Source organism: Gavialis gangeticus, unplaced genomic scaffold (genome assembly GCF_001723915.1).
Source record: "Gavialis gangeticus isolate Ggan-Ray unplaced genomic scaffold, GavGan_comp1, whole genome shotgun sequence".
Classification (NCBI taxonomy): domain Eukaryota; kingdom Metazoa; phylum Chordata; order Crocodylia; family Gavialidae; genus Gavialis; species Gavialis gangeticus.
In genome coordinates this window covers 6586183-6607585 of record NW_017728998.1, presented here as the reverse complement: position 1 = coordinate 6607585, position 21403 = coordinate 6586183, and the positions used below count along the sequence as shown (strand labels likewise).

Genomic DNA, 21403 nt, shown 5'->3' with positions numbered 1-21403 from the left:
TCTGTGATTCTCTGTCCCCTTACCGGCCCTTGGGAAGAAGCCTGAAAAAGAAGTTAATAGCTAGAGTATTTTATTCTTTTATTTTTTAAATATGCCAGTACCTTATATATCTGCAGCCAGAATAAGTCACTATAGAGGGAAAAAGAGGATGACAGATTATGCCCTGGTGTCTGCTGAAAGATCTGGGAACTGTGAGTAATGTGGCTTTCCTAGTGGGGTTTGGCATACTTTCAGGCTGTCCCATGTTTGAATCAGTGCTGTTATTTAGGGACTTTCATCTGTTCCCTGGTGGTCTGTCACATAATCTTCCATTTTTGTAGAGTTGCATGGCGGGAATGGAGACTTGATCTTTTGGGAATACAAGCTGTTAAACTGCATGACCCTAGAACTAAGGAAAAATAAAAAAGAAAGAGAAATTCAAACTCCTTAAATGCATCCCCGTTTCCTGTTCACAAACATATGCATTTATATGTATACATGCTGGTAAAAGGCAGGGTCACTAAAGATGAAATTTTACTCTGCTCTGACACTTGGAGTTTCCCTTTATTTAGAATGGGAAATATTGCAAGAATCAAAGCACGTTTAACTACCACTAATGCTGTGCACTGATTTACAGCGGCCTCCACTGTATGGATGCATATTTGACTGTGAAGTACAGCATTTCTAGCCCCAGCTCCCTAAACTGGCACTTTTTTTTTGCCATGTGGAACATGCAGTTGTAATTAAAGATGTTTGCCGAAAATCTCATTCCCTATCTGTGATACAAGATTGGACTGGGAAGAAAGCATTTGTATAATCCTGGAGAATCAAGGAAGATGCATCATGCATGCAACAATGCCCTTTCTTCTAAACAAATGCACATTCCTTTGTCTTTTCTAAGACCCAGTGCAAAACTAGAGACTAACTTTTTTAAAAAAAGGTCTTAACTCTTGAGAAAGAGTTTCAATGAAAAGGTAAAACAGAGCTGTCCATTCAGCACCATGATTTCAATGGGGGTAAAGGAAGAAGACCAAAGGGAACTGGCTGTGGTTGAATCATCTGTGTTAAATTAACATTGCTTTGAAAATTCCTTCTTTACCCAAGCGTGTACAAGGCTGTATCAGCAGGATGGGCTGCTGGGACCTTATTGGTTCCAGCAGATTTTCATCCATGGTTGCTTTTTCCTGCATTTGAATTAATGCTTTTTTTTTTACCCATACTGTGCCACCAGCTTCTACTGTTGTGGCTGGGTGGTCAGGTGGATCCCTGTCTAACAGCGAGGGATCTCCCAGCTGGGCTGGGAGAATCCTCTGGTGTAGATGTAGTTACATTTTCAGCCCTTCTTTTGCATTGGTACAGCTTGGGATGGCCATGGTTTTACTCTTCTTGTACAGACCAAGCTTTCTTAATATAATAAAGTACACATTGGCAGTGCTTTGCCAATGCTCATAGTTCTCCACCAGCACAGTGTCTCCCAGGGTTAAGCAATTGTTAAGGGTGGAATAATTTGCTCTAAGAATAGAGGCATGTGAATACATTTCTATGAGGCATTGGGGGGCTGAATAGAGGTCATCTCATCCCTGTTACCACCCATGTGCATGCTGTCACCTCACAGTAAATGAAGGTCAACTTGAAGTACCTTACTTCTCTTGCACTGAGGGCTCAGCTACTACAGGTGAGTTTGCATTTAATAGGGGTAAGAAAGGGAACACTGTGGAGAGTTATGATGGGGACACTGTTGTATGGCAAAGCTCATCCTCCCCTGCCTTCAGTAACTTGCTTGCATATCTGCGCCCTTGGTTGTGATGCAAACTATCCTGCGAAGGAAATGCTCTGAACTCAATTGATCTCATTGGTACCTGTGTTGAAAAGAGAATTTGTCTCATGGGTTGTGGTGAATGCTGGCATGCTCAGACAGGCTTATTGATCTGTGCTTGCATCATAGGATTTGAACACTGGATAGCAGAGTGTGTTAGGGGAGTGAACACTGGATAGCGTGTGTTAGGGGAGTGAGCCGTTTCACCTCCGTCACTCCCTGGCAAGACCCAGCCTCAAGGCTACCAATTGCCTCACTGAGATAGACTGGGCTGCTATGAGATAAGGGCAGAGTGAGTGGTTTGAATGCAATTCTGTCAGCACTGAAACCAGATCAAACAGGATGGGTCCAAAGAGGGCAAGTCTGCTTGGGATGCTCCTGAGGCTTCTGGGAAGTTTGCAGCTTTCTGAGAAAATATAAGTCTGTTCTTGCTCGGGAATTTAAGAACGCCTATCTAATGTCACTTGTATGAGCCATAAGATAAATGAGACTAAATATGCAAGTAGGCTGTTCGCTCTTTTGAAATCTCCCTTCCCCCTGTAATGCTTTGTTCCAGTGACATAATAAAAATGTTTGTCTTAGGAAAGTTCTTGGAAACTACTTCCTTGGTCACTAGTTCCTGATGGTGTGATATTTAGGTGCCCTAAGCTCAGCCAGATTTTCAAGTTGGTCAGCAACTGGTCTGTGCTTCACTGGTGCAGGAGGGAAAGAACTGCATGATTTCACCTGGAGACAAGTAGGGGCCTACTACTGGATGGCAGAGGTTGCAGATGCACAACCATGACGGCTCCTTGGTTTTAAGTCAGGATTGCACTATATCCCACATGCTCCCCTGGGGGCTATCATTTTGAAAGGGCAGACACGATTTTATCATGAGTTAATAATGCCGTCTGTCAGTGCAATGTGTTTCTTGAGAAACTCCAGATGGGGAACGCATTGCCTTATTTCTGTTGCATGGACCAAGGGAAATTCCTTATGGCTTAACTGGTTAGACCACAGGTATGCCTCTGGCAGGGGTCCTAGTTTAGTAGGAATAAAGGTGATGCAGGTTGGGCAGAGGTCCTTTTCAGCCTCTGGTAAGGTCTCTTTTTGGAGCCTCTAAACTAATCAGGTCTCAGCTCAACCATGCATGCTGTGACATCACATTGGTTGTGACTTGACGCAATTAGGTTGCACCGGCTGTGCGGTGTGAGTGATGTGACACCAGTTGATTGATGATTCTGGCACGAGTCTTGCCCATCAGTGATGGTGACTTGGTTCAGGATATGTACAGTTTCTATCCAGCAAATCACCTTCCAGTTATTATCTCCTATTGGCAGCTAGCTCCTGGGTGGTAGGAAAGAAAGTGTTTCCAAAGTACTCTGCAAAAACTAAAAGAAAGAGTTGTCAGATAAGGTTCTTTGGGTAAATATGATCTCAAATAGCTGGAAAAATTCATCTTTGCAAACTTTCGGGTACAAATGCCCTTGGTCAGGCTGAGGAAGCATCTGCAGTTGGCGTGTGCTCTTCCTGGATGGAAGGGATAGTAAAGAAGCCAGAGGCTGGTCTGCATGCAAGGAAGGCAGTCAGTGAAGATATGTCCTTAGACCACCTGGTACCCAGGAAAGAGTTGGGACATTATTGTCTAGCATATCCAGGACTTGAAAAGACCTGGAAACTACTAAGTATCATCATGCTAGAAGAACTAAGGAAACCAAAACACTGGGCCTAGCTATACAAGTTGCTTCCATATATTAAAAATATCCATTATTTCAAAAAAGTAGAAGTAGGAAAGATTAAGCTTCCAAGAAAAGAGATGTAGCTTTTTTTATTGTTGCTGTATCATAAACAGGACAGAAACAAACCATTTCCTTGGAAAGTTTCAGAAGACATGGAATAAGGAATGGGTTTTTTTTTAAATGTGTTGCTTATGGAAGATGTGTCTTCACACACTGGCCTTGCAGATGTTTTCAATTAAGTGATGTGCCTCTTAAGCTGTGGTAGCTTCTGTTAGTATTTTGTCACCAGCTCCTGGGTTGTGTTTCAAGACAGGCGAAGTACTCCATCCATAGAAATCTTCTAGGTGGGTCAGTAAGGTTAGTAAACAATAACAGTCTTTTGATTTACATTAATACATGAATTACATGTTATATTAAAGCAGAAATGACTATATGGTGAAGTCTGCATTGTTTGTGGAGATAACGGTGTACAGCCTGTTGCTTTCGGAGGATGCAACAGAAACTTTTCTGTAAGGATCATCTTCTGTTTTCTTCCGAGCCTAAAAGCAGCAATCGAGGAAATCATTTTGGCTGTGAGAAATCTGTAATCTTCATGGACGCTTTTATGGAACAATGAGGAATGAATTTGTCCCAATGCATTTTGTCTTGAGTTAAAAGAGGCATTTTCTTCCATGGAGAGCCACCAGGCAGGCTGGCTAACCATGTTTCATATCACTCTAGCTGTGTTATTACATATATTAAGATGCAACTGGTATCAAGTGCAAGTACTTGATTTGCATGTGTAGTCCCGGTGATTATGCGTGTAAGCGAGAAGTCAACGGCTCTTTTAACAGTGCTAATAGTCTTAAGAGTGCTACCAAATGGCCAGACTCTATCTCAGGTCAAAAGGCCAGATTTTCAAGTGTGCGTCAAAATTTTACCTGCACATTTGCACTCGTGCATTTTACTTCCTGAGATCTTCCCTAGGCACAGTTGGGTACTTCCACATCTCATCCAGCCTTTCACTGATCCCTTCGGTATGCCTGTGACCTGCAGCATGTGAGCTGAAGTCAGTCCTGTGCACTCAGTGCAATGCATCTGATGTTTGTGCACACAAATAGAGATCAGGGAGCCAGTGATCCAGGATGACATCTGCACTGAAATATGTTTCTAGATCAAAGACTTTGCTTCCAACCATTTCATTGCATGTATTTCCTGGAACAAAGGGGGAACTACAGCATGTTACGGAAGGGGATACAATAAGGTACTGGCATTTAAAATTGTAGCCACGCCAGCTGTCATATTGCTTTTTGACATCTTGAGTGTGGATGTGTTGCTGAGCCCCACAGGCTTCTTTTGTTGTTGTTGCCAGTCCTGATCCTAGACAAATCAGGGAGGATTGAGTGTAAGGCTAATTAACTTCCTACCCCCCCTACAGAAAAAAAGGAGCCACTCATTACAAAAAATTGTTCTAACCATTTTGGTAAAAAAAAAACCAAACAGGGCAGGAGAGACTAGTTTTCATCTTGGGCACCAGCAATGGCTCAGGAAGGGTGAAAGGAAAGGAGAGAGATGTAGTTGAGTTTTTGTTCTCCGCACTCTAGCAGCCAGTCTGGCAAATCATAAATGTGCATAAATCCCTGTTGAAATGAAACCCAGCCAAGTTGCAGCTAAGTAGCACTCTCTGGGACATTTCAGAAACCGGGCCATTTTTTGGGGTGTTATTCTGGCCAGTGCTGCCCTGGAGGCACTGATCATCCTGGTTGTTACAATTCTTCCTCCAGTAAGACCTTTCACCCTGGCATTGTTTAATGAGGAGTGAAATCCTGCAAGAGCAGCTACAGCGGGTGTAATAGGATCTGTTACTTCTGACAGTAAGTTTTAATACCTTCAGAACAAAAAAATAAAATAAATGTCAAGAATATAATCCACCATTTCCACCTCTGGGTGTAGGAAACCAGAATAGTTCCTTAGTGGCAGCAAGAAATGGAGAGGATCTAACTTTCATCAGACGGGGCGTGGAAATTAATCCACTGTTAAAGACTTGTATACCTATGCTGGTATTCTTCATTCATATACCTCTAGGGTCCAAACACTGGGAGCAAAGAGGAGGAGGACAAGGACTTATATGTCTTACAGCAGTTTCCACTGGACCAGTGAGGACTGGGCCTTGTGTTAGACATTGAGCAGATGCCATGTGAAAGGCAGTCCCTGCTCTGAGGAGCTTGCAGCATGAGACAAATGCTTTTAACAATTGATTGGAGTTGAGAGGGATGCCTGTGGTTGTGCAGCTTACCTAGGACCACAGCTAGAGGCTCTGAGGTTGTCAGGAGCAAGATTTTTTCCTTTCCAGGTTGTCTACGTGGTGGCCAAAAAGGAAAAACAATTTTCAGGGTGAACTCCAAGATGAGGCCAAGCAATTGGACAGTAAGCACAAATTTCCCCTGTAACTTTGGCCCCTGCAAAACAGAGTAGATACAAATCTGAAGGCTTATGCCAGCAACCACATGAAAACTTGGATTCATGCCTGCAGTTGCATTAATAGAAACCCTTGGCCTTACTGTTACTCATCATAGTGGACTAATATGCATTTTACAGTCAGAGATGCTGCCCTCCTGGAAGGGAGTTACCCTTTGGGAAAGTTATCTCCTTCCCACTTCTGATGATGATTTTATTCCTATCATTGAGGAAAGGTCCTGATGAATTGTGACCTTACGTTTTCTTTGTTGGAAGCCAGGGGTGCTTGAGAAATATCTTATTTCCTTTGCAAAAGGACTGAGCCAAAGAAATACAGATTGCTCTCTTCAATATGTCATGAGACAGGCGTGGATTTGGTGAACGGGAACAAACCTGGAGGTTTCCATTGCCTCTGTGATGATGAAGGGCAAGTGCTTTCACACATGGTAGGGCTGGGGCATCTTGTTTGAGCTAACTCATGCAAGGAGAGCCAAGGCATTTCAGCTCCTTATCCTTCATTTTCAGAATATACATTTTTCTTTTCTGGATGCCAGTCTATCATGGTTAATTTAATGGGCAGCTTGCTCCCCAAGAGTTGTAAAAAGGCCGAGCCATCACATACTGTACAAATCTTGTCCTTGACTCCTACTCCTAAGTGAGGTGTGTGTGTGTGTGTGTGTGTGTGTGGAGGGTATTTATATTCCCTTCTCCTGCTTCCCACCTCTGCCTCTCAGTCAGTTTTTCCAGCCCAGTCTGTTCCTTACCTTAGACCAGATTTTGGCCCGAAGTGCATCATGGTACCACATGTTGTACATAAATGCATTGGAGCAGTACATTGAGCCATTAGCAAAAGACATCTCATTATTCTTGACCAGTCACACGAGCTCAGCCTGGACAAGATGACCTGTCTAGAAAGTGTCTTCTGCACTTAGCCTTTCCCCTGGGAGGGCTAAACATCTAAATCTCCCACTGGCTGCCTAAAAACCAGACTAGGGACTTCCTTATTGTACAGAGAGGCATAGGCACTTTGGTCATTCAAAAGATGGATAGTAGTTTATTGGACCAAAGTGACCATAGGTGACATGTAGGGGGTGCACAGGGGTGCACGTGCACCTCCTGAGAGTATTGGTGCCCCCCCGAGAGCGAGCACTGTTGGCTTAGGCAACAGGTGTGTGGGGGGAGCCCTCCCCAAGAAGAGCCGCTGGCACTTCTGGGCATGCCGCCGGCAAAAGTGACTTCAAACCAGTCTCTATCACTGTGCATCAGAGATTTTTAACACCTCTGTTTTTGCAAACACCAAGTACAGATTTGTGTTTCTGCTCATGTATATTGACAGGCTGTCAGAAGCTTGCAAAGGGCACTGTCTCGATTGTCGGAAATCTCTCTGACCTCCAGTGTAAATAGGATAAGTCAAAATAAAGTCCCAAAGGCATGTAAAGGAACCAAGCATGCTGTGCACCTTCACCCTGGGTCAATACTCAGATCCTCCCTGTGCATTGGGAATAAGGATAACTGAAGGTGCAAAATAAAAAACTTATATACAAAATGGTCTTCGTGGAGCACATCTTTTACATCCCAAGGTTCAGTACCAGGGCTTGAAAGTTTCTTCTTCTGAAAATCATACTCAGTAGTAAAGTGTAGAAGCTAATTATCCTATTACTGTTGTCTGTTGGCAATTCTGAAACATAAGTGAGTTGGGAATAGTTTTGGCCTTGAATCTGAATGGCCTATCTTTCTGCCAGTCACCCCATATATGCTACTCACAAGCCATTGCTGATGTGTGATAGCCAAGCAAAAAAAGTCACTTGTCTCTTTATATGAACTTGACTATAATTTGATGGACAATAATAGGGCTAAATACTATGTGTAAACACCCCCACCTCACCCCGGGGTAGAAGTCAAAGGCAAGATTTGTACATGACACCTCATCCTTTCCATTCAGATCTTCTTTTAATATGGCATATAATATGCCATGTTATTCAATGGGTTCCTGACAGATTTGCCGTTGGCTTCTTACTCATCAAGCACAAACTGAAAATAAAAAGCAAAATGCACTCAGTTGACACTTTATCCCCATGTTGAATTCCTCATTTGTTTCATGTCACAGCTTTAGGCTTTCTCCAGATGGTGCAATGAGTGTAAATACACATGTTTAAAGCTGAAGAGCTGGGTTCACTGCTCAGGGTCCCTGAGCACCGCAGTTCACTGGTCCCAACACAAATCTGGGGTAACTAAACAGGGGAAATATGCAACAAAGACAGCAAATTCCAGTGTTTTATGGGAGACTATAATGATTTAATAGGCTCTAAGGGAGACCTTATTCATGTTGATGAACATTGGCTCATATGAGATGTCTCATTGAAGTCAGCCTGTGTATGCCTGGATGAAAAATGACCCAGAGGCTAAGGGTCTATGTGTCAATTTGGTGTCTTTGGCTCTGTTTCCACCAGAGGAAGCCTTGTCCAAGGGTAATAAGCCATTAACCTATATATTTAGGGATATCTGCATTCAGTCTCCTGCTTTGCTGAAAAACTCACTCTTTGACCTTGGGCAAGTGGTTGAATATCACATCCACAAAAAAAACCTAAGTTCTGCTTAACCAGCCCTGCAGATGTTTAGCTGCCACATGAATGCTGGAGGAGTGTCCAAGGGTCTGCCAACAAAGTCAAATCCCTCGATGACTACATTTGTGCTGCTGGGCTTTTCCAGACTTGCTTAAGAGAGCAGCCTGGTTTCCTCAGGATTTACAAATGAGGCGGTCCCCTGTCTCAGCTGTGGGGGATTCTCAGCTGTCTCGCTCAGCTCCTTGCAAAATGAGTGGAAGTGGTGCTTATTCCTTTTGCCTACTAACTCGAGGGTTAGAGCATCCATGCAAAGCCTAAGCTCAATTCCTGCTTTTCCCTGAAAGGATCTGAACCTTCATTTTCCCTCTATAGTATTATGCTAACCAGCAGGCTAAATGTATTCTAGGTTAGGGCCTTCTTGATTCTGTCTAGCCGCTGGTGCACTTAGCAAGGCATGCTGAAATACCAGGTGTGCCAGAGGCAGTGAGGTTTTGCACATAGGTATGACTTCGTAGCCCAATGGATACTCACCTGGGAAGGAGCAGAGCTGGGTTCCAGGCCCATCCCGATGAACCCAGGTCTCCATACTCGGGGTAGCTTTCCCCACTGCTAGGCTATGGAGTTGTGTTCCCTCAGCAAGGTGGGAAATGCAGGTTCAAATCCTTTCAGGCCCTGGATCTGGATCTGCCACCTCCTGGCTGAGTGCTCTAACCACTGTGTTACTGCACAGTGAGGTCTTCACCACCGCCAGCTGTTACTGGTGAGAAAGGTCTATCTAGCAGAGCTGTCCAACTCCAGGAAATGTTTAGCTTCATGGATCCTGATAAGAGAGAGTAAGACATTTAAAGCCCTAGGAAGGGTGGAGCTTACAACATGCCCCTCTCCTGCAAATTTCCTATTAGGTGAGGTGGCCTCTATTCGTAGATACTTTGCTCTCCTCCTCTGATTCAGGTGCTGCAACATTCAGTATCAGGGATCTTTCGTGGATGCCACTTGACTTTCCGTGCTTCAATCTCGTGCCTATAAAATGGGGACAAGAGCCATTCCACATCGTAGGGTGCCTCTGGGAGGATGAATGCTTTGAAGAGGCTGATGCGTGACGTGGCTATTGTAGGAATACAGACAGCTTCTACAGAACTGGGAACATATATAAACTGATGCTTCATCGCAGGGTCTTATGGATGTCAGATGGATATCTCCCAGTGCTGCATTCTGTGGTTCTGTGGTATGGGTCTGCCTGAAGAGACCAAACTGCAACGAGGTCCTTAGGATCACTGAGGTTTAGCATGTCACCTTCTGCATCAGGTCCATAAGGAGCTACTGCCGTCGTGCAGAAACTCAGATATATTCTCTCTATTATGGACTTTAGCTTTTAATCTCTCTAACCCCATAGAGAGCTAAGCAAGGCTCCAGTGCATCACTCCCTTGGTAAATCAACCTTCTGTATCCCGAGTGTTTTTAGAAGTCCAAAAGAGAGCAAAGTATTTTGGCATCGAGACTCAATGTCTCTTTCCTGTTCTTCTTTTGTTTTGTTTTCCACCATAGGAAAAGACTGCATGCTGTGTAATTGCACATTCAACCAAGCCTGGGAACTGAGGAACCGTTTGGTGGAGAGGCAGCTCATGACCTTGCCCAAATGTATCCAAAGATATTCTGCTTGACCCATTTTTTTTATGATTCTCTTTCACTGTGGGTGAGGCCTTTCCTGTGGAAAAACACAAGAAGTCCCCCAGAAATGGCACTCCTGCAAGACCTTTCCATTGATTGGGATAAGTCAAAGGAGTGCGTCAGCTGTGTAGTTTTTCTTTTCGGAGAGGAGAAGGACATCAGGAAGTCTTTTAATCCTTGCTAGATTGCAAAATGATGGAAACTTGAGCAAGCTCCAGACAGAATTGGGATCAAAAACACTAGTTTTTGGGAATGACTCGATTCTGTTCCAAAACCGGAGTTTTGTGATGCATCCATCCCAGAAAGACAGCTGAGTTTTACATCTTAAAATATTCTTCAGCAAGTTTCTGATGGTGTTCTCTCAGCTCTTCCAAGTGGTTTTTCTGGTGCTGGGTGAGATGGCATGAGACTGTTAACCCTGTTCTCAAAAGCAGACACTTATGTCAGAGCACTTACCACTCCGGTGTGGAAATCCAGTCTGGTTTTTTTTTGCAAGTATATTTCTAGAGTGCTAGCATGTATTCCTTAAACTTGTATGAGAAACACCCAACCAAAAAGCAATTTATATTTGAAGTTGGCTGGCTAAATAGTCTAGTTTTCTCTTGCAAAACATGATGCAAGAAGATTTTTTCCTGGATAGTCTTTTGGTCTTAGTTACTTAGGTAACTTGTGTTAGGGATGCAAAAGGCCCTTCCTCGGGTCCGGGCTCAGCTTCGCTTTCAGCATTCAATCGTGTTCCAATGACTTGAAAAGGGATGCTTTTGAGCATATGCTTAACTGAATCTAGATTACAGTGCAGGGCTGCAATATATTGGGCTCAGGGCAGCGCTGTAGCTGTCCCACATTCAAAAGGATAACCTTCACCCACACCATGTAAGAGAGGCTTTCTGTTCAAGGGTATGATTCCATCCATGATAAAGACCAAAGGTTGCATGCATCTGTACAAAACCAGCCCCTTGCAGTCTGTACTGTGGCAGTGATTGCTACTACGAATTTCTGTAATTAATTATTCAAATTCTGCAAAAGCAGCAAAGGCCTTTCCCTGCAGTCACTGGAAATGCCAGTCAGGTTGCTAATGACTGCTTTGGCAATTGAAGCCTATTGTTCACAGAGGACAGAGGATTTGATGAAGTACAAAGTGTGAATTGATTTCCATGATCATTGTAGGAAAAGATGGAGATGGCTGGGGTAAATGCCTCATTGGCACTGCAGGAGAAAAGCCAAGGTCACATGAGTTTTGATTGGTTTTTAATAGATTTAATTAGCTACCTGGGCTGCTGGATAGGAAAAAAATAGTTAAAACAGCTTTATTATCTTAAAGTGGATGAATCTGGTGCTTTCTCCTATTCTAGCATCTTCTAATTGTTGGTCTTTGCCCTCAAAATCAAATGCCACTAAACACGGTAGGCTCTGGGATGGTTTAGGTGTCTCCTTCAATGAGGTCTTAGCTGTGCTCTGATATAGTATCATTATCCCTAATTTCTAGACTCTTGTAGTGCAATCTTCCACCCTACATGAGATCCCTGGACAGCACACAGGAAGAGGAAGACTCCTCAGACAAGAGCTACAACCCAGCCAGCATGGAGATGCCTAGTGCCAACCTGTTCAGTACTACCTAGACCTAAGCCAGCAAAAATTGAACCCAAAAGACAAGGCTGAGTCCTGATCCCGGCCCTGAAGGTAGGCGCCTATGATGCAGAGTTAACTTTTCTTTCAAAACCTGGTGGAAGGAGGTGATGACCCCTGCTATTGATGGACAATCTTAGTGGTTAGAGCTCATGACTTTGGAGGACTGGGTTCAATGCCAGCTCAGCCTGACAGAGTTCAGACATACTTCTCCCACTTCCCAAACGCGTGCTGGACCCCCCGGGTAGAGGCTGTTTAGATTGAGGCCTGCTTTACCTCTCCTGGGCAGAAGCTGTGAAAAAGGATTAAAGCATTTTATCCAAGGACTATGGACTGTCAAATGCAGGAGGGGAGCACATGCTAAGATCCCCCCATCCCAAATGAGTTTCCTGCCCAACTAAGATAGAGAGTCAGGCTTCCCTTTGTCCTCTTCTTTTGGTCTAGTGAGTTCCCAGTGCTTTTCTGTGCTGTGTCGTAACTTAAATGGGCAAGCTGCACACATACGTGCACCCAGAGAAGCCTAGATGGGAGATGTGGGTTGGTGTCCATCAGCAAGTCGAATGAGCTGAATGGAAGCCTTTTACTTCCTTTCACTTCCCTATAGAAGGAGGCCTTACCCAATACTTTCTTTGAATGAAAGTACTGGCTGCACCTGCATTTTTTGTGCAGAGCCTGATCCTACTGATGTGCATTAAGCTCACTCTAAAAATACCTACTAGATTGAGTCCCTTGGGTTTTTTTTGTAGAGATATACCTAAGCCCCAGATCATGAGTGGGTTTAGGGGTGAGCTAGGCACTGAGCTGGAGCAGTTCTGGACATGCACAGAGGGGTATTTCTGGGCACCAGGGGCATTTTGGAGTCGAAACATAGGTTTTGCCATTAGACACGGGCTGATTGGAGTTGTCAGGTTTGTAACATTGGACTTAGATACCCCACGATCATATATTCACCAAAATAATACTGCTGTTTTGGTGGCGGGGCACTGCTGCCGCCCTTGTCTTCTCTGCTTTTTACCTGTGGCACCTGGTAGGATGCTTTTGAACTTGGTTTGCATAGCTTGCTTTTTGCTCAGGCACGCAAGGAGTCGGAGGGAACAACTTTTAGGACTCTCTGGGTAAAAGGTTGCCTGTCAATGCTGAGGACTGGGCTTGTCAGCCCAAGGGGCCCCAGCCACTCTCATGTTTTTGTGCATCGGTTTTGGGATCTGATCCTTTGCGATATCTCTCCGCTGGCCAATAGATGGCAGCACCCCATTTAGCATTCCCCAGTCACTTGCTCTCCCCAGCCTTTGGCCTCCGCGTATGGCAACACTGCATGTGTATCAAGATAAATAACCACACTATTTCTTTTCTTTTTGTGTACTCCAAACAGCTTATATAATTGCCGTTTTTATTTTTTTGGGGGAAGAAGTGAGAGGGGCTGAACTTTGTAAAGCGTGAAGGAGCCAAACAAGACGTCTGTTGTGCGTCCAGGAGATGCCTTCTCAGCATCCAAGAGGATTTTGACGATCCTAAGCAACCCACCCCACGATTAATCCACTCGGTGCAGTTAATTATTTCTTATCTCAGCAGGGGGACGTGGATCGACAATACTCCAGTGTGTTTTCTTAAGAAATAGTGCAAATGAGAAAAGAAAAAAAAGCAGAGGGAAACAAAGCTAGCTGCCCCACCAATAATACAGCATAACCTGGGTCCTCACCAGCTGGCAGGAGGTGGCGCACAGACTAGCAGCAAGTCTTCTTGACCTTGTGGAGGTCTCGTTCCTTTTCCCTTTACCAGTACCCTTTCCTGCCATGGCAGGGGGTCGGACTTGATGATCTGCTCAGGTCCCGTCCGACCCTAGAAACTATGAAACTATGAAAGCAGAGCAAAGGACTCACAAGGAGTAGCCTTACAAACCATCGTGTGCTCAGCCAAGGGAATAAATCACAATTTGTTGGCTGGGAGCTGAGGGATACAGAGAGTCCCAGGGACACTCGCACGTCCCAGGATTAGGGTGTAACATTGTTCGGAGCAGTTCAGTCCAAGGTCCTCTGTGACCTTTGCAGTTTTCTGATGAGCATATAACCCCCGGAGCCCATTGTAACTATGAAGGGCAGGAAGCTGAATTCATTACTCTTGCACAGTATCTACATATCCTCACTCAGATGCTTTGTCTCACTGCTTTGTGCATGTGTGTGTATGCTCACGTGTGTGAGCAGGTCCTGGTAACATTTTAACACTTTGCTTTCTGGATTTCACTGCCTCATTTCATGGATTGCTGTCGGTGAAAGGAAGGTAAAAAGGGTGGATGTAAAGAAGATGATTGTAACCGTTCACTGGTCAGCAGCAACAAGGCCCGGGTTCAAATTTCAGGGTACCCAATGTGGCTCAAGCCCCCACCTAGAAATTGGGGATCCCTGAATTTAGCAGGGGGGGTCCCACATCGACCAAAACCCCTCCTTGCAAGCAGTGGAAACACAAAAGAAGAGATTCATTACAGAAAGCAAAGGAGACACTAAAAGCAATTTGAAACACTATCAACCAGAAGGTATAGTTTATAGGTTTCACCCTTTTTGGGGAGATTCCCCCTTGTCCAGGCAGTCTGGAACTTGGGAGGGGGCTCACACAAAGGTTTAGTTCAGGGGCCTGCACCCCTATATCCGCCACGCAGCACCAGGCTGGATAGGGTGGCCCAGACCAGAGAGTCTTATGAGTTGATCCTTGGGATCCACTGCACCTTGGCTAGCGAGCACAGGTCCTTCTGTGATGCAAAGGGCCCCTTGTTGCTTTCTGGGAAGCTGGAGGATGCTGATTTCCACATCCATGGGATGACTGTAGCTCCAGTTACCGCACCTCAACATTTCTGGTTCCAGTTCCATGGTTTCAGCTGGGGCAGGACAGCTGCAAAAGGACTCAGAGAGGACCCAGGCCCATCCTGCCTTGGGGCCTGAAATACAGCTGGTCTCAGCTACAGGGCTAGCTGTTAGCCCAGCAAAAAGAGCCAGGCCTACGTGCGCCGGGGCCTGCAATACAGCAGGGCTCAGCCACGCAGTCATGCTGAGATAAAAGAAACTGCAACAGCAACAAAAAGATCCAGGTCTGTTCCTCCTGGCTCAAATCTGCCAGGCTTCAATCCTGGCCCCAAAACTATTCCAAGGATTAATACCCCCATGCATGCATGTGCGACTGGCGTCTGCATGCATCATGCGCGTGCAACCCATGTGCACCCGCTACATGTTGCCAGTGCCCCCATGACATTATCCCACTCAAAACCCAGGGGGAAGGGGGAAAAGAGGGAGAGAAGCTGAGTCCCAGACTCTGAGACCATCTCTCTCCTTTGATCGTAGGGTTGTTGGTTGTAGCCGTGTTGATCTAAGGACAGAGGCAGACGAGGTTTCTTTGGGCGAATGTGGTATCTTTTATTGGACCGACTCAATAGCTGGAAAAATCGTTCAGGCAGGGTTTGAATTACATTTTGAGTCTTGGGGAGCAGGGGTCTGCAAAAAAATTAAACGGGTTAATTAACAAGTCCACCTAAGCGAAGGAGCAATCCGATCAGAACCCCCCTCCCCAGGTTATGATTTTCAAATCTTACAAGGGGGGGCTTTTGTCTCTTATGGGGGAGCTCAGCCTCCCTGAGCTCCCCTTTAATTCGCGCTCTGCTTCCAGCTACAAACACCCTTCTTCAGGCACAGGGAGCCTCTGTTTTTTGTGTGTGCTCTCCTGGGTTATAGGGGAGCAGCATGCAAAATGCAGGGTTATGAACATGCAAATGCATAGCTGTGAGGATCAGAGGCCCTTTGAGATGTGAGACAGGTTAGGGGGGAATAGGGGGAATTTGAACCGGTGCTAGAATATAGCCTGCGAGTTCCCCTTCACTTAGCTCCAACTCACTTCTCCAGTGAAAAGGAGCCCCCACCTCCCCCCCACATAGGGAGAAGTTTTTTCCAGCTCACAATTAACTCCACCCTGCAGCTTCCTTAAGCTGCATCTGGGAAACTCCTATATACCTTGGCATGACATTACCCTAAGTTTTCCAATCAGGGCTTGCCACACTTCCAGCATTTATTTTAGATGATTAATTTAAAAGAACATTGACCAGCCTAGGGGTTTGATCTCCCCTGCTTAAGTGATTGAACACAGGCTTTCTCGTTTCAGCACACGGCAGGGGGTTTCTAAAACAAAGAGCCACAGGTCTCCGGACGCGACGGGGGGCTTTCTGCTTACCTGCTCAGGCAGCATGCTTCTTTCTCAGCTTAACAAGCAGACAAAATACAGCAGATATAGGCACATATTAAACAGGGTTATATTTAAAGCAATATGCACAGCAATGTGAAAGCGAACACACCATTGTGGTGCAAAACGGCTCGTACGTTTTCTGACGTGTAGGTTGTAGCCGCGTTGGTCTGAGGACCCAGGCAGACAAGGTTCCTTGGGTGAATCTGATATCTTTTATTAGACCCACTTAAATAATTAAGTGGGTTTAATACAAGATATCAGATTCACCCAAAGAACCGTGTCTGCCTGTTGTACGTTGTCTGTGTGTTACATGATATTGGCTGATTTTCCTTTCCAAAAGAGATAGGAAGATTTGGTGGTGAAAGCCCAAAAGACCGTGATCCTGTTCCTGGATCAAACGTGGGTTTTTTGGGTTAACATTAACTGCTCCAATATGTGTGGACATACCCTGAATTTTGGTAGAGGCCTGGGGAAGTAGGGCCATCTTCAGAGGTACGAAAACCTATCTCTTCAAAGTTCATGAAAGCAGCAAGTATGAAGCACCTATTCAAACCAGGAAAATAGGGCATTGACTTTGTGTGATTCAATTTTCTCCATCTGGAATATAAGGGTAACGGCACTCCCTCGCCTTGCCAAGGTGGTGTCAGGCTTTGTTCGGTGATATTTGCAGAGTGCTCAAATCGTATATTGTTTTGTGCCATGGTGACTAAATACTTCATTCAATGCACAGGGCCCAGATGGAGGGAGAAGATCCATACCTTTGAGCTGCCAGCTAGCTGTACTTTAATGTTCCTTTTACCCCTTGCCTTGAGTCTCTTGATGAATAAACATGCCACCCACAACGCTGTGGATTATTATAGGCTCATAGCTGGCACTTGGCAGCGTCAAGGACACAAGGCATACTTCCAGAGAAGGAAAAAGCTGCTTTGATTTGTGAAAAAAAGTTCTGCAGCAACTCCCTTCAGCTGACTATTTATTTTTGTTGGGCATAGTTACCTCTCCTTTATAGAAATTAGTATCTGAACATCATCCATGGTTCCCCTGTAATAAATCTCAGTTGTCTAAAGGGGCAGGAGGGGGAAAAAGGGCCTCTGTAATTTATCTTTTCTCCCCTCCTCCCACCCCAATAGCCAAAGGAAAAGCCCCATGCAAAATCATTTATAATGAACTTACCTTTGACATCTCTAGCAATGTCTTGGCATGGCAACAAAATAAATTGCCCTCCTATCTCTGGGCAGTCAAAACGCTGGCTAATCCACAGCTCTCCTGTTTCTAATTGTAGACTGACAGGCCCTCTATCTTCTGTCTGTTAACTTGGAGAAAAAAGAAAACAATCAGAGAGGCTTAACAGATGTGATTTGGCAAATGTAGCAGAGGTGGGAGGGGAGGGGAAACTCCTGGGATTATAATGGTTTCGAGTCATGTCTTTGTCAGCTGAGTATGTTCACTTTATATGCAGTGGTTGTAGTTTCTTGAGAAACATGAACTCCATTTTCTATGGTGGCAAAACAATGTGAAATCGTACCCGGTGCTGTCTGATTCTTGGGTTGTGATGAATATTCAGGCTGAAAAACAGTAAAGGGATATCAGGAAGGCCGACTTAAAAGAAGATCATGAGTTCAAAGCCCTTCCAAAATGGAGAAAATTCCCATAATCTGCTTTCTAAGGGCTTTAAATTGCCAATCGGCTTGGTTTTCTTGTTGAGAGCTGAGGCTCTCAGTTACTCCTACACATGCCTGTAAGTGCTGGTGTGATAGCGCTTGGTCTAGAAACTCTCCAGCCTCCAAAAGGTTAATTTCTCTTTCTCTCGCTTTCTCTCATTTTTTCTCTCTCAAAATCCTTTAGAAATGCTAATTATTTCTACATAACAACATGACTAATAAAGAATATATAAAGGAGATGGCTACAGATTATTGCATCTGCTTTGCAGGTGCATAAACTGATCTTTAGGGTTGTTGGTTGTAGCTGTGTTGGTCTAAACTGATGTTTAACACCTAGGCCAGTCTCCCAGTGGCTCAATGTAAAGGAGGGATATCATTGTGGGGTGAGCTCTTGACCCTTATAAAGTCAATGTTGTGGATTTCAATAAGGTTTACATTTGACTACAGAGGTCCCAGATGTCTCCTGCCATGTCTTTATGTACTAGTCGGTGCTCTCTTCCATTCCTGTGACCCACTGTATTTCTTGATGGTGTAGCAGATTATTGTAGAGCAAGGCAGCCTGGCATTCTTTCTTGCTGATTTGTTAAAAATGATTGAGGATTTACAGTACCTTCCTCTTATTTACTTTAACCAAGACAATAAGCTTCCAGATTACATCTCTGAAGTGTTAGGAATGAGCTATAGGGATGCACTCCTGGGGTCATTCATACTCTTGGGGAGCCATTGGCCTGCTCATAGACTTGTGACAGTAATAAGAGGCGATCAGTGCATTACCCTCTGCCTGTGCTCCAGGCTTTTCAATAAAGGGCTTCAGTGCAGCTCAGTGGATACATGGGGATAAATTTGGGTGAAATGCTATTTAGAATGATGCGGAAGAAAGTAACCCAAGCAAAGGCCATTGAGATCTAGTTTATTGACTAGAAATCAATTAAAATCAAGAAGGATTTAAGATTATCCTCCATCCACAGAGGAGGAATTACATCCTACAAAGACCAAAATGACCTTTCAGGACCTGAGCACAACGACTTTATATTTTGCTGATTGTTACAGAGCATCTTCTAGCTGCACATTGTTAACCGCTTGTATTTACGTAGGGTCTTTACAAGTATAACGTCTTTCAGTATCACAATGAGTGAAATGTTATTGTATTATGACTGCTTTAGAGAGTCCTTAAGGGGTTAAGTGTGTTCCAGACAAAATATTTATATTGTTGCTATTAGCACAAAAGTGGTGGGAAAAAGTAGCAGACAGATGACACAAATATACCTAAACCCAGGGTAATTTTACCCAATCTGATAAAGCATTACTGCTGGAGCAGGGGTAAAACTCTACTGGTATAAGATAAGGTTTCAGATGTCCACTTCCACCTTAAGGTAGTTTGCTACAAGCAAACTGGTTACCCCGTCGTTTATGGATATGGTTCTCTAACGCTTGTACCTCCAAACAACTGCTTGTCTGGCAGTTCCTGATCCAGTGCCATTTATGTTAGTCTACAAATTCACTGCAAATTATACTGGAGTATGCCCATACCTTTAGTCCAGATCACCTACAGAGTTTAGTTGCAAAGCCAGGAATAGAGCTCAGGGGTTCTGATGCTTAGGATACCAGACTTGACCCTTAGGATACCAGACTCGACCCTTAGGATACCAGACCCAACCCTTAGGATACCAGATTCGACCCTTAGGATACAAGACCTAGGGACTCTCTGTAGGATTTTCTTTTGACTTTTGCATGAAGGCCAAGGATAGTAATAAGACTCTGTGCCTGCCTGTACATTGGAATATTTCTCCACATGCAGCAAATCTCCATTTCTAGTAAAAATGGTGGGGGTCCCTTGTGTAGACAGCGCTCTGGGAAGGCACTCATTTTTAAGCACGGTTCCCTCTAACATGCTAAAAAAATCAGTTGAAATTCAATCATGTTGTGAAAGGAACACAGTGAAGAAAAAGATCGTCAGGGAGATGGAAACAAATACGGTACTAAGGAAAGACAGGAAAATGCATGGAAAAGATTGAGGCTCTCAGGTTACCAATAGACTTAGGTATAGATGCCAGGGGAAGCTTGAAGGAAATGTTAGCTCTCGGGAACAGCGTGCGATTGAAACGGTTGCGTTGGCCAATATTTACCAATGATTTCTGGGTGCTCCTGCCTCAGGGCCATCCTATTTGAGACCCCTTGGTGAGTTCTTTCTGACAGTCCAGCTCCATCCCCCAAATCACCTGAATGTCTCGTGCTCAACAGGTTGGTTATTCTCTTCCAAGCAAGGCTCTGCCCATGAGGACAACGCGTTTCCTCCTGTTAGCAGGATATCATGCATGATGAAGGCAGTGCTGAACACTTTATAGCTGAACAAATGTTCAGAAAATTAAAGGAATGGTCATGTTAGGCTTTCCATGAGCAGGGAGAAGTAGTGAGCCATATTAGTAAGAAATCAGGCAGAAAGCAAGGTAGATTTGCCCCGTATAAACTGAATCAGAGAGAGAGAGAGAGAGAGATACCATAAGCTTTCTATCAGCTATACATAGTTAGCATATAGATTTAGTTAGTCTGTAAGGGACACAGCTACATTTCCTCATTGTGGGCTTTGCAAGTGAGAACTGAGGAAGGTTTTCCTTAGCCTCATCACTTTAGCGGGGTTTAGGATTTATGAGAATTTGGAGGATGTATTGCTCAGCAAAAGTGCTTGCCTAGGGTGGCTGCTGCTCATTTTTTTTGGTCTCCTTTAAAAACATGTTTTAATAAGAAGTTTCAGCAGGCCAGGGATCTTAGGGTTTCAAATTAGACCCTTGCCAAAATAATCCAAGGTTGGAAGGGGGAATTCTTGTCATGCAAAGTGGCTGCTTTGGCACAGATCGGTTTTATTATGGATGGAGCCACTGCTGAACCACATTAAGAAAGGATATTGTTACAACAGCTTCAATATCAACAGTGCTGCTCAAAAAAGGAATAATCTGCTCCAGATGACAATTAGGAGGAGCTGTCCTTTTCTAGAAGGGGGATTGTTTAGAGGTTTTATTTTCATAAACTTTGGAATAATTTAGATTTCTGACAAATTGTTTGTAAACTTGAAGATAAAGAGATTGCCTGGACAGAAAGCCTGGAAAAGCACTGTAAATGTAATTTAATTTGCTCTTCTTAATATTGTTCTTATTGCCTTCATCTAATGTAATCCACATGCAGTGAAGCAGATTGTAATGGAAGGAGTGGTTTTCAGTGGTCACAGCAGAAGTCAGGCATTTAACCCCTCTTTGAGCCTGCTGTGCATTTGTGGCATGGGTATAATAGTTGCCTAACGAGTCTGATGAATTAACAATTTAAAATCATCTTGGGATCCTGAGATGGAAGGATCTCCAAAAATTCATGCTATGCATTGCATTGGTGTGACAGATCTCCCTAGTGGTACGCATAACTCGAGCCATGGGGTGGACTACATATGGGCAAGATACGGCATTAAAAAACAGATCTGGCCGAAATGTCTCTTTGCTGCTCTCCTTCGTCGGGTTTGAGGGCAGCCGAGGTAACGTTTCGAGCCAGGGTTTATTTAGGTTGGTGATGGTCTCTAGGCAGTGAATCCTCATCTGCCTCTGGATATTTCTGTCTTTTCCCCATATGCAGCTTATGGAAAGCATCAAGGAAAGGCAAGCATATCATCTTCCTTTCATCACCAAAATGCCTGAGGTTTTTTCTAGCACACCACATTACCCTGCCCACAAG

At 44.3% G+C, this 21403-nt stretch overlaps 1 long non-coding RNA gene across 2 annotated transcripts in view; it reads right to left on the bottom strand.

Annotated features, from left to right (window-relative positions):
- Positions 1 to 16259, bottom strand: part of LOC109289316 — a 22627-nt gene extending 6368 nt beyond the window's left edge. For both annotated transcript variants that reach the window (XR_002095330.1, XR_002095331.1), the window contains exons 1-2: positions 16173 to 16259; positions 7539 to 7543 (exon numbers count right to left, since the gene is read on the bottom strand). This is a non-coding gene — a long non-coding RNA (uncharacterized LOC109289316). The remainder of the gene's footprint in view (positions 1 to 7538; positions 7544 to 16172) is intronic.
- Positions 16260 to 21403: the final 5144 nt, after the last annotated feature.